General features: G+C 47.4%; 1 protein-coding gene across 3 annotated transcripts in view; it reads left to right on the plus strand.

The window, feature by feature from the left end:
• The window catches only part of LOC129861479 (protein AAR2 homolog), a 53,919-nt gene that overhangs the window by 37,925 nt on the left and 2,324 nt on the right, over nucleotides 1-13,670 (plus strand). For 2 of the 3 annotated variants that reach the window (XR_008760594.1, XM_055932863.1), the window contains one exon: nucleotides 6,780-12,502. The exons of the other annotated variant lie outside the window; for it this stretch is intronic. The gene's annotated coding sequence lies outside the window, so the exon portion shown is untranslated. Of the gene's footprint in view, nucleotides 1-6,779; nucleotides 12,503-13,670 lie in introns of those variants that run through there. 3 annotated transcript variants of the gene reach the window in all.

A 13,670-nucleotide genomic window follows, 5' to 3' on the forward strand; every position in this document is an offset into this window, starting at 1 on the left:
TCAGACCAGAACATCTTGTTTCTCATGGTCTGAGAGTCTTTAGGTGCCTTTTAGCAAACTCCAAGAGGGCTGTCATGTGACATTTACTGAAGAGTGGCTTCCGTCTGGCCCCTCTACCGTAAAGTCCTGATTGGTGGAATGCTGCAGAAATGGAATCCCCAAGACTCTTCCTAGAGCTGGCCACCCTGCCAAACTGAGCATTCGGGGGAGAAGGGCCTAATATCAACAGGCCCTATTCACCAACTGAGGAAATATCAACAGGCCCTATTCACTAACTGAGGAAATATCAACAGGCCCTATTCACTAACTGAGGAAATATCAACAGGCCCTATTCACCAACTGAGGAAATATCAACAGGCCCTATTCACCAACTGAGGAAATATCAACAGGCCCTATTCACCAACTGAGGAAATATCAACAGGCCCTATTCACCAACTGAGGAAATATCAACAGGCCCTATTCACTAACTGAGGAAATATCAACAGACCCTATTTACTAACTGAGGAAATATCAACAGACCCTATTTACTAACTGAGGAAATATCAACAGGCCCTATTTACTAACTGAGGAAATATCAACAGGCCCTATTTACTAACTGAGGAAATATCAACAGGCCCTATTTACTAACTGAGGAAATTTCCCATCTCCACAGAGGAACTCTAGAGCTCTGTCAGAGTGACCATCAGGTTCTTGGTCACCTCCTTGACCAAGGCCCTTCTCCCCCGAATGCTCAGTTTGGCAGGGTGGCCAGCTCAAGGAAGAGTCTTGGGGATTCCAAACGTCTTCCATTTAAGAATGATGAAGGCCACTGTGTTATTGGGGACCTTCTTTGCTGCAGAAATGTTTTGGTACCTTTCCCTAGATCTGTGCCTCGACACAATGCTGTCTACGAACAATTCCCTCGACCTCATGGCTTGGTTTTTGCTCTGATGTGCACTGTCAATTGAATTTACCACAGGTGGACTCCAATCAGGTTGTAGAAACATCTCAAAGATGATCTATGGAAACAGGATGCACCCGAGCTCAATTTAGAATCTCATAGCATAGGGTCTGAATACTTATACAGTATTTCTATTTTTCTATTTAATACATTTGCAAAACTTTCTAAAACCTGTTTTTGCTTTGCTTTGGCCAGCTAGTGGTGACTATTTAATAGTCTAATGTCCTTGAGATAGAATCCATCAATCAATCAAATGTATTTATCAAGCCCTTTTTACATCAGCCGATGTCACAAAGTGCTGTACAGAAACACATCCTAGAACCCCAAACAGCAAGCAATGCAGGTGTAGAAGCACGGTGGCTAGGAAAAACACCCAAGAAAGGCAGGAACCTAGGACGAAACCTAGAGAGGAACCAGGCTCTGAGGGGTAGCCAGTCCTCTTCTGGCTGTGCTGGGTTGAGATATCAGTACATGGCCAAGATTTTCAAAAGAAGATAGAAGCTTTCAGTCTCTCGGTTCCAGCTTTGATGGCCCTGTACTGACATCGCATTTTGGATGGTAGCAGGGTGAACAGGCCGTGGCTCGGGTGGCTGAGGTCCTTGATGAACTTTTTAGTCTTCCTGGGATACCGGGTGCTGTAGATGTCCTGGAGAGCCCCCGGTGATGCGTTGGGCAGACAACTCCTGACACCCAGAAGCTTTTGAGAGATTCAGGAAAAAGAAAAGAGGGTCGGGGAATTCCAAACAGGTCAGACTAGAAATCCCAATATTCCATGCCCTAGTTCCACACGTGCTAGGATGGCACATGTTGCATCGTTGCTATGTCAGACATCCTCATGTCTTGCCATTTACTTAACTGAGATGTGTAATGTTTTCAGCGGGCTGAGGTTGATCAGAGTAAATCCTTACGGTTGCTGTTTTGTTTTCATTCTTTATTAAAAGAAAACATCTCTGAGGCAGACTCAGTAACTCTCCCCAAAGCCTGCTCTTATTGAAACAACCTCTCACTCCCTGTCAAACCATCATACATGTGTTCGTCCGTGTGTCTGTGTGTGTGTGTGTGTGTGTGTGTGTGTGCACGTATGCATATTCTCCAAACCGCAGTCTTCTCTCCACCCCAGATCATTGCTCTCCATGCCAATATCTCATACCACTCTATACAGGTTAGGAGCCTGGGATTTTCTCTAGAATCAGAGTGATGGCCATAGTGGATCCTTGAGAAAACTCTCATCAGTCTTTCCACATGCCCTTTCCCATCTCTGGAAAGAGACACAGTAAGCTGTACATCTAATGGTCAGTCTTCCCAATCATGGGCTCCTGTGGAAACAGAGACAGTCTACTAATGTAACTGTCTGTGGCTCACTGACAGACAGATGCTAATCATCCTGCTGCTCTGTGAACAGACTGGAACACACACAGCTCTGAGACACACAGAGAGTTGCCAGATGGTCCCTGTTTCACAGCTCATAGTCAGTCCACTGCCACTCAGACATAGTGCCAGGCCTCTCAATCTGGTATCCACAGCCACTTACACAAGCTTCCCAATTCTGTGTATAGAGAAACTGTCGGAACGCAAAGGGGAAGTGTGTGTGTGCTCGTGTGTGTGTGTGCTCGTGTGTGTGTGTGCTCGTGTGTGTGTGTGCTCGTGTGTGTGTGTGCTCGTGTGTGCGTGTGTGTGTGTGTGTGTGCACGTGTGTGTGTGTGTGCTCGTGTGTATGTGTGCTCGTGCGCACGTGTGTGTGTGATTATTGGTCACAAGTGTAAATCAAGCAGACATGAGCAGAACCTGGAAACCATTGTGTCAAAATCACAGTTTTCATTTCATTACTGTGGTATATAATTGTGTGGGGGGAAAGCGTTTGGAACGGACCGGCACCTCAAAACTTACGTAGGGAGTAATACACATCTGGTTATAAGCTCTAAGTGTGTGTGTGTGTGTGTGTGTGTGTGTGTCCAAGAGCTCATCAGTGATCCAAACCTCTTTCCAGATTCTTAAGCAGAGATGTGTGTTTAACTGGGAACAGAAATCACGGAGTAGAAACCTCGTCAGATTTGGACACAGTAAAGTCGAACTACATTTCTCTGGTATAGAGCTAGAAGGAAGATAGGAAACAGGGATGGGTAGTTAGCACATCCTAGGAGGACGGATAGACTGTGGTGAAGGAGCTATGGACAAAGGGGTGGCTGGTTTGGGGATAGAGAAAGGGGCTACGGCAATGGTTTTCCATGCTATTCAACTCCCAAGGCCTTTCCTATATTGGAAAACCACCAGCCAGATCGCTCAAGATTGACTTCGAAAATGGACGTCTGTCCATGCCCTGAGGAAGTCAGGAAATGCCTTCAAAACTGGCCACTTGGGGCAACAAATAGCACTATTACAATCAAGTAGGCCTGGGTTTTGCTAGGGTGTTCTGGTCAGGGGTGGCGGATGGGCGTAATCCCATACGGAGCAGGAGGAACAACCCAGGGTGTCAAAAACACTTTGAAATTTGACATTTGGAGCAACTTCTAAATTTGGAGTAATGTGGATAAACTTCAGAATCTGAAGTGAAATTGTTAAAACCGTGAGATCTTTTTGAAGCCACATGGCTATGGCTATCACGGATTGTAAGTAAGCAGTGTGTGTGTGTGGGTGGTTGTGTGTGGTTGTGTGTTACTGTTTTCCAAAGTGCCTCAATTCCCACCCCGGATCACATGAAATCCAGGATTGGTTTCGGTCCGCTCCGGTCCTGGGAACTCATGTCTTTATTAATCTGAGATTTGTTTTAACAGCACCACTTTATATGAGAGATTATCCTGCTAGACAGAGTAAATCCACACGCGCACGGGGACACAAGCACACACACACACACACACACCTGTCCTGCTCCTCAACACATAGGCGAAACCAAAGACCCCTTTCTCTCACATCAGCTTTGACACCCCTCCATGCAATCTTTTCAATACTGACCTATTTCCACTGATCCATCTCATATTTACATTCAATACAGTCCTGGGATGACTGTTTCCTGTTTCCCTTCGGAAGTGGCTGAGAGACGCCATGGAAAACTGAGTGTGCGTGTGAGTGTGTGAGTGTATCGAAGTGTGTGAGTGTGTGCGTACGTACATATGCGTGTTTGTGAGAGATGTGTGGGTGTACGTACATGTGTTTGTGAGAGAGAGTGTTCTGCTTGCGTATGCTACACATTGCCTACCTAGCAACCGACTTACCTAGTTACCTACATCGTTTTCAGTAGAGACGGTAACGCTAATGCTATGTCTGTGTAGCTGTGCAGCGAGGGGTGTACTGCCCGTAGGTCTTTGGCTCCAGTGTTAGCCAGAGTAGCAGCTGTTGTGTGCTGGTATGTGACCAGTACACTGACAGGGGCGCGACAAACCGGACAGATTTAAGGGATAGAGGTCACTTTGTCTTGCCTAACTTGTGTTTGTGTGTGAATACTTCTGTGTGAATACCTCTGTCTATGTGAAGACCGCTCACAAATGCCTCTGGGAAACCTGGTTGAGAAAAAGCATCTGGTATCGTCTGCATTCTGGGAGCTAACACGTGTCTTCAAGTCTCAGGCAAGGTTATTATTCATCACGCACATGTACTTGACTTCCCTCAACGCCATCATGTGCTAGAGGTACAGTATTTGACCACTCTGGTGTGGTTTAAACGATTAGAGTGAGTGCCCCTCAGCTTAGAAAAAAGCTTAATCCTGGAGAGAAATGTTTTGGAGAGAAATGTTTTGACATTATAAAGAAACACTCAGATGTGCAGCTACACTGCCCCGGGGTCCCTCAGCTGACAAGTGTGTGTGTGTGTGTGTGCGTGCGTGCGTGCGTGCGTGCGTCCAAGAGCTCATCAGTGAACCAAACGTCTTAGGCAGAGCCGTTTAATGTCGTTAATGTTATTATCTGTCTCACTTTGCTTAAGAATCAGTCACCTTGCCATTCATGCTAATGAATCTGATCTAAATCTGAGAAAGAGCATGAGAGTGTCCCAGCAGATGCTCCCCTGACCTGTCCCTGCTGCAGTTGACCCCATGAACCCTTCCAACCCCAGGCCATCCTCCTCCAGCTTCAAATACTGTAATTCCAGTGTGGGGTTTCACTTGTTGGATTCCCCCCTCTAACCTTCCCACACCCACTCCAAAAAACTGAAACCAGGGAAAGCAGACACCACTGCCCTAGGTTGGGGTGCCCCATATACTATCAAGATAATGACTTGTGGGACCTCTAGAAACATACTACTCCACCCTCCATGGCTCCTCCCCAGCCCACCCTCCATGGCTCCCCCCAGCCCACCCTCCATGGCTCCCCCCAAACCTACCCTCCATGGCTCCCCCCAACCTACCCTCCATGGCTCCCCCAAACCTACCCTCCATTGCTCCCCCCGGCCCACCCTCTATGGCTCTCCCCAGCCCACCCTCCATGGCTCCCCCCCAGCCCACCCTCCATGGCTCCCTCCAGCCCACCCTCCATGGCTCCCCCCAACCTACCCTCCATGGCTCCCCCCCCAGCCCACCCTCCATGGCTCCCCCCAACCCACCCTCCATGGCTCCCCCCCAGCCCACCCTCCATGGCTCCCCCCAGCGCACCCTTCATGGCTCCCCCCAAACCTACCCTCCATGGCTCCCCCCAACCTACCCTCCATGGCTCCCCCAAACCTACCCTCCATTGCTCCCCCCGGCCCACCCTCTATGGCTCTCCCCAGCCCACCCTCCATGGCTCTCCCCAGCTCACCCTCCATGGCTCTCCCCAGCCCACCCTCCATGGCTCCCCCCCCAGCCCACACTCCATGGCTCCCCTCCCAGCACACCCTCCATGGCTCCCCCCCAGCCCACCCTCCATGGCTCCCCCACAGCCCACCCTCCATGGCTCCCCCCAACCTACCCTCCATGGCTCCCCCCAACCCACCCTCCATGGCTCCCCCCAACCTACCCTCCATGGCTCCCCCCCGGCCCCCCCTCCATGGCTCCCCCCAGCCCCCCCTCCATGGCTCCCCCCAGCCCCCCCTCCATGGCTCCTCCCAGCCCCCCCTCCATGGCTCCTCCCAGCCCCCCCTCCATGGCTCCTCCAGCCCACCCTCCATGGCTCCTCCCAGAACCCCCAATGGCTCCCCGCAGCCCACCCTCCATGGCTCCTCCCAGCCACCCTCCATGGCTCCTCCCAGCCACCCTCCATGGCTCCTCCCAGAACCCCCAATGGCTCCCCGCAGCCCACCCTACATGGCTCCCCCAGCCTACCCTCCATGGCTCCCCCCAACCAACCCTCCATGGCTCCCCCAGCCTAACCTCCATGGCTCCCCCCAGCCCACCCTCCCTTTACCCCAGGGTGGGGGCTGTGAAATACCCCTGATCCAGGCACAGGCAGCACAAATTGGGTGGATGGACACATAAATGGATGGATGGACACATAAATGGAAAGAGATATCCAGTGGAAAGAATAAGGGGGGGAGAGAGCAAACAAGAGAGTGAGACAGACCAAAGTGTGCGCTTGTTTAATCTGTTCCCCCAACTTCCTGGCGTTAATCCTTGGGAAGAAGCATCGCAGTCTGGCATCCTCTTGCCACGTGATTAGCTTAAACAATAAGAGCCAAGTGGTCAATATGTTACAGCTGAATCGAGAGGCGAAGAAGACAGCTTGCCTGTCGAAACGTTAGATATTAGGTTAATACATTTTTGCATCTGAGCTCCCAGAGTATGCGGCTCTCCTTTCATTTTACAGCTGAATCGCCCAGAACTCATCTAACAAGGCAACAAGTGGCTCAGTGAAGCGCAGGCATTTGGGGAATGATACGCCTTCTTTGATGTTTTAATGAAAGGCATTCTCTCTCTCTCCACTTCTTTCCCTTCTAGACCTCCTCCTCTCCTGTTGTTTGATGCTCTGACCGCCGTATGCACTGAGGCTGATGAGAGCTATCGAGTTACTGAAATAATGGCAAGTTATTCAACACAACAGCAGTAAATGGACTGTGAATGAGTGACCAAGATGAGAGCTAGTTCTCTGTATATTTATCCCTCTCCATCCTCATCTCCCTTCTCTACTTCCTCCCTAATGCACCTTCTCTTCCTCTACATCCATCTATCCTTCTACCCCTCCATCCTTTCCTCACCTCTTCTTTCCCTCTACACTCTCCACTCCCATACTAAGTTATTCCCTCGGTCAGCCATAGTAAAGGCAGAGCCAGTCTTAGTGGGTCTCTATTATATTGTATACACAGAGCAACCCTTCATCGGGCTCCAGTGATTGTTGGGTCTGTTTACTGACTCTGACGGTGATTGATAACAGCTTCCACATTGTTTACTGTGTGGAACGGACTGCTGGCATACACAAGCAGTGTGTAGCAATCTCCAGGCCTCTTCAGACAGCCTGGTCCCTGTGGTTACATAAGGCCACATGTGCAGGACCATGTCCTCATCCCCTGACCAAAGTCTAGCTGACTGGACTACTGCATCCTTCCTTCCCTCCTTCCCTCCCTCCCTACCCCTGGGAATAACTGAACTAAATGCACTCAATTCCAATGTTTCTCATTTGCTCTCTCTCTCTCTCTCTCTCTCTCAGCAGCTCAGCATAGTTCCGTCTACATTTACAAGGTTAGGGTTTTGGATAGGGTTAACATCTTATGTTTAGGCACTCATTCTGAATGGTGAAGGTAAGGGTTAAGGTTTGTTTACAAACAAGTGTCCATCCACAGAGTAATAGGATTATGCCCATCCACCACCCCCGTCCACAACGACCTAGCAAAACCCAAGCCTACTTGATGGTAATAGTGCTCGCTGTTGCCCCTAGTGGGCCGTTTTGAAGGCATTTCCCGACGTGCTCAGGACATGGATAGATGTCCAAATGTCGAAGTCACCGCTTGAGATGTAGTTAGAGAAGCGTACACCTGTCAGGTTCTCCCCAAGGAGAGGTGGGCGTGGAGTCAGGCGCAAGAGAGAGCGAATGTAAAGAAAGGGCGTTCTTTTTATAGTCCAAAGAACAGGAACAGGACCACAACAGTAGCCTCAAAAAAAACGAAACACGGTCCAGAAAAACACCTGTTCAGCAGAACACACCAAAACGCAACCCAAACAAATGACAGTAAACGAAACAATCCCGCACAAAACCAAGAGGGTAGGCCGGGATTAAAATACCCCACTAATTAACCAATGGGACACAGGTGAACGACAAGACAGACAAAACCAAATGAAAAGGAAAAAGGATCGGTGGCAGCTAGTAGACCGGCGACGACGACCGCCGAGCGCCGCCCGAACAGGGAGAGGAGCCACCTTTGGTGGAAGTCGTGACAACACCTCACAAGGACATGAAAAAGTTCAGTTATTTTTTTCATAGCTTTCTTCATGGCTCTCCATCCGGTTTGTCCTGACTTCAGGGAAACAGGCAGCACCAGATCTTTGTTCGAGATATCCTTATAATTCTCTCTCTCTGGCTTGAGACTCATTTTGTTTTAAGGACGAAACAGACTAGAGTTTAACGTCAGTTTTGTGTTTACCCCAGCTAATGATTAAGATAGGATTTAGAGAGTAACCTGATCCTAGATCTGTGCCCAAAGGCAACAACTACTCAAACTAAATAACAAGGAACATAACAGGGGATGTTCAGCAGCTGGTCAGTGCCAGCGGGCAGAGGGAGCATGTCACGCCCAGCCAGGGCCACCCTTCTCTGGCAAAACGAGTGTGCCTGTTCCCCCTCTGGCTGTTTGTCTGGATGGAGTGTCACCAGCTCCACATGCTGTGTGATCTCACACACGGTCTACTGTGTCCTCACCTGACGTCACCACCAGAATCTTCTAATGATGCGTTTACACAGGCAGTCCAATTCTGACCTTTTTTCTTGGTTTTTGACTAATCAGATGTGAAAAGTTCTGATGTGATTGGTCAAAAGACCAAATAGTGGAAAAAATGTCAGAATTGGGCTGCCTGTGTAAACGCAGCCTTATTGTGATACCATATGATCATGCACTTGATGTAACTGTGTGAGAAGCATGTTATATGTCTTTATTCCTAGCGCTGTGTAATTTCAATAAAATGATATTGTCAAAAAAGTCCAATACAAAGCAGTAGTCTGCTATTTATAACTTTAATGAAAACAGTTGAGCCAGAGGAAAGAGAGAAAGTTTTGTTGCGTAAGAGGAACAAAAAAGGAGAGAGGGGGAGGAAAAGAAAGTAGAGGCCCAATTTTTCCATAAACAATGAACCTAAGAGATCTGTAGATGTGAATGTACATAGATTTGACCAGGCCAGAGAACCCTTTCCCCTAATACCACAGCACGCAATTATATAACTGCACTTATAGTGGTACAAGGGACGATGCAGAAAATTTTGACTGGATGAAGTCAATCAGTCTGGGGCCCTCATTTAGGAAGTCATGGGGTATAGGCCGTATCCTTCACTCAACAAGGGGGTGTCAGGAGAGCGCTAGCCCTCATTACCTTTGATTGGAGGGGGAGAAACGAATGCCATTCCCGCAAAAATTAAATGCAATGGAGTCCAGTGGGGGCTGGTGACTTGAAAAATTGAGGAGGATTGGAAAAGGCGCGGACTGCACGGAGACGACAAAGCGTCTGTCACGTCCGTCGTAGTGAGGAGACGACAAAGCGTCTGTCACGTCCGTCGTAGTGAGGAGACCAAAGCGTCTGTCACGTCCGTCGTAGTGAGGAGACCAAAGCGTCTGTCACGTCCGTCGTAGTGAGGAGACCAAAGCGTCTGTCACGTCCGTCGTAGTGAGGAGACCAAAGCGTCTGTCACGTCCGTCGTAGTGAGGAGACCAAAGCGTCTGTCGCGTCCGTCGTAGTGAGGAGACCAAAGCGTCTGTCGCGTCCGTCGTAGTGAGGAGACCAAAGCGTCTGTCGCGAACGTCGTAGTGAGGAGACCAAAGCGTCTGTCGCGTCCGTCGTAGTGAGGAGACCAAAGCGTCTGTCGCGAACGTCGTAGTGAGGAGACCAAAGCGTCTGTCGCGTCCGTCGTAGTGAGGAGACCAAAGCGTCTGTCACGTCCGTCGTAGTGAGGAGACCAAAGCGTCTGTCACGTCCGTCGTAGTGAGGAGACCAAAGCGTCTGTCACGTCCGTCGTAGTGAGGAGACCAAAGCGTCTGTCACGAACGTCGTAGTGAGGAGACCAAAGCGTCTGTCACGAACGTCGTAGTGAGGAGACCAAAGCGTCTGTCGCGAACGTCGTAGTGAGGAGACCAAAGCGCAGCGTGATGTGAATACATATTTTTAATAGAAGACGACTGAACACGAAGAACACTAAACAAAGTATACAAAATAACAAAACGAACGTGAACGCTATAAACAATGAGTGCAGACATGCAACTTCACATAGACAATAACCCACAAACCAAACTGGAAAATGGCAACCTAAATAGGATCCCCAGAGACAACGATAAACAGCTGCCTCTGATTGGGAACCAATCCAGGCCACCATAGACCTACATATGTCGAGACTAGACACACACACCTAGACATACAAAACCCTAGACAAGACAAAAACACACATACCACCGTCGTCACACCCTGACCTAACCACAATAATAAAGGAAACAAAGAATACTAAGGTCAGGGCGTGACAGCGTCTTTAAAAAAATTGTGAAAGACAAATTATTTTAACCCAAAGCACTTAATATAGACATTTAGAGTACAGTAGGCTCATCATGGATGGATGGTGTTGGAGAAGAGCTCAACTCTTCCACTAAGGGCAGGACAGGATTTTACTGGGAAGACAAAAAACAATAACACAACACACTACACAGTTAGACAAAAGAGCTAAGAATGAGTTAGTCCAAGCAAGGAGTACAATTATTGATGTGTAATAATATGATTGTGTTTGTGTATGTAATTTCCTCTACATAGAAAATTGACCTGTCTACTCACAGTGCTTAGAGAGGAAACATTCAATGTGGCAGTGGATGAGAGGGTACATGAGATGTGGCTTCAGTTCATGTCAGGAGAGAGTTGACAATGGTAGTGGAGTGGAGTGGTCATCACCTTTTACACCAGGGAATAGGAGGGGCACTCACTTTGCTATAAATACAAATAGCAGATAAATTGCCCCTAAGTAAAAGCCAACTCTTGCCGATAATCTGCATGTGACCCTGTTTCTTCTTACCTTCTCATTATGTTGTGCAGTTTGAAAACGCAGATGTTTGTCCATTACATGATCGATGCAGCTTTTTCCAGGAAGATTGAATCTGATATGGGCAATAAAGGGCTTCTTCAACAAAAAATCCACTACATTGTTGTTTGCATTAGCTAGCCATTCTGGAGGAGAAAACTGCACCCTGGTAGCTAACTAGCTACTTGCTACTAAAGTTTGCAAGACAAATGTAAATAAATTGCACTCACGTGACACAAATATAGTTCTAAAACCAAGAAAACAATATATGATCTACCTCTTCCGCCTCCTGTAGTTTGAAGAAACTAATTTGAATTAAATAATATCCCCAAAATTCTCAACTATCACTCTTCACTCTCATTCTCTATCCAATATGTCACCAACTCACCAAGATTATTAACACGTAGAACCCCCATAATGCTCTGTGGCACAACCAACACACCACACACCACACCAGGTTTGTTCTCTATTCCTAAACCTATTTTTGAAAAGACATGTCAGTTCATATTGCAAATGCTTTTATTGGTTGGAGGACGTCATCCGGAAGTGGTCATAATTACCATGTAGGTCTATGGAAGGAGGTAAGGCCCGTGAGGCTCCTAGGTTTTGTATTGAAGTCAATGTAGCCAGAGGAGGACGGGACATAGCTGTCCTCTAGCTAAACCATGGTGCTAGCCTGGAGTGTGTTGTTGAGACTACTGTAGACCTTTATTGCAAAACAATGTGTTTTAATCAGATATTTTGTTACGTGAATATATTTAGTATCTTTTGAATGTTTCATTATTTATTCACTGAGTAGAATGGTCGCCCTTCCTCCTCTGAGGAGCCTCCACTGATGGAGTTCATCTGTAAGTGGTTATACTGTAGAGCCTGGCTCTGAGATGGATTTGAGTTTGTTCAATTATATTTTTCTATAGAAAATGGGCACAATTAGGGTTTCCAGAATGTTGCATTCCGTGCTGAGGGATTTAGTGCCATTCTGTGTGTGTGTGTGTGCGCGCGCGTTTGTGTGAGTGAGCGAGCAAGAGAGAGAGAGCTCTATAGAAACTAAGCTCACAGTAGAGAAATTGGCTTGTCTAACAACACAGCCCGTTTTTCAGCAGTGATTATGTTGCTTGCCATGGTTTATTTTCACATCTATCACCCTGCACTTTGTTTCTGCCCTGAAGGATTGTTATCTGTACATGACACTGTTTAGTTCATTGGGTTTAGGGAAGCAATAACATCATATCAATAGGATAACGAAGCACCCTGGACCTCAGTGGATGGTGGATGTGGAGTGAAAGTGAAGGTTTTATATTCAGAGCTTGTGATATGTTTACTTGAGTGTGAAAAATAGAAAATATTGAGAGAGGGGGGAGCAGAAGGAGAAAGAGGGTGAGAGAGGGAGAGAGAGAAAGAGGGTGAGAGAGAGAGAGAGAGAGAAAGAGGGTGTGAGAGAGAGGGAGAGAGAAAGACGGTGAGAGAGAGAGAGGGAGGGTGAGAGAGAGGGAGGGTGAGAGAGAGGGAGGGTGAGAGAGAGAGATAGAGGGTGAGGGAGAGAGATAGAGGGAGAGAGATAGAGGGTGAGGGAGAGAGAGAGAGAGGGTGAGGGGGAGAGAGGGTGAGGGGGAGAGAGAGAGAGGGTGAGAGAGAGAGAATGAAAGAAAAAGTAGATAAGTGGAAATGTTTACTGGAGTGAGCATTGTGGGGTCCAGGATAAGCCCATCTTTCATTTGGACATGGGTGGAAGTGTATGTACTGTACTGTAGCTGAAGTTTTGCCTAGCAGGGATACGTAGTGGGTATTATGTTGCTTTTTGTGTTTCACCCCACTTTGTCGGAAACAGAACCATACAGAACCTTTGTTGTAGGAAAGAAAACCAGCACACTGCTTAACCCTCTCAAAGGGATATTTTTTCACAAACAAGATCAATTACAGTACCAGGCAAAGGTTTGGACACCCCTACTAATTCAATGGTTTTCTACATTGTAGAATAATAGTGAAGACCACAAAACTATGAAATAACACATATGGAATCATTTAGTAGCCACAACTTGCCTTGATGAACGCTTTGCACACTCTTGGCATTCTCTCAACCACCTGGAATGCATTTCAATTAACAGGTGTGCCTTGTTAAAAGTTTATTTGTGGAATTTCTTTCCTTCTTAATGCATTTGAGCCAATCAATTGTGTTGTGACAAGGTAGGGGTGGTATATAAAAGATAGCCCTATTTTTGGAAAATATCAAGTCAATATTATGGCAAGAACAGCTCAAACAAGCAAAGGGAACAACAGTCTATTACTTTAAGACATGAATCAGTCAATCCAGAAAATGTCAAGAACTTTGAAAGTTTCCTCAAGTGCAGTCGCAAAAACCTTACAGCGATACGAAGAATCTGGCTCTCATGAGGATTGCCACAGGAAAGGAAGACCCTGAGTTACCTCTGCTGCAGAGGATAAGTTCATTAGAGTTACCAGCCTCAGAAATTGCATCCCAAATAATTGCAGTTACAGACACATCTTAACATCAACTGTTCAGAGGAGACTGCGTTAATCAGGCCTTCATGGTCGAATTGCTGCAAAGAAAACACTACTAAAGGACACCAATAAGACGAAGAGACTTGCTTGGGGCTGATTAGTCAACATTTTAGA

The sequence above is a fragment of the Salvelinus fontinalis genome, chromosome 8, assembly GCF_029448725.1.
Source record: "Salvelinus fontinalis isolate EN_2023a chromosome 8, ASM2944872v1, whole genome shotgun sequence".
Taxonomy (NCBI): Eukaryota; Metazoa; Chordata; class Actinopteri; order Salmoniformes; family Salmonidae; genus Salvelinus; species Salvelinus fontinalis.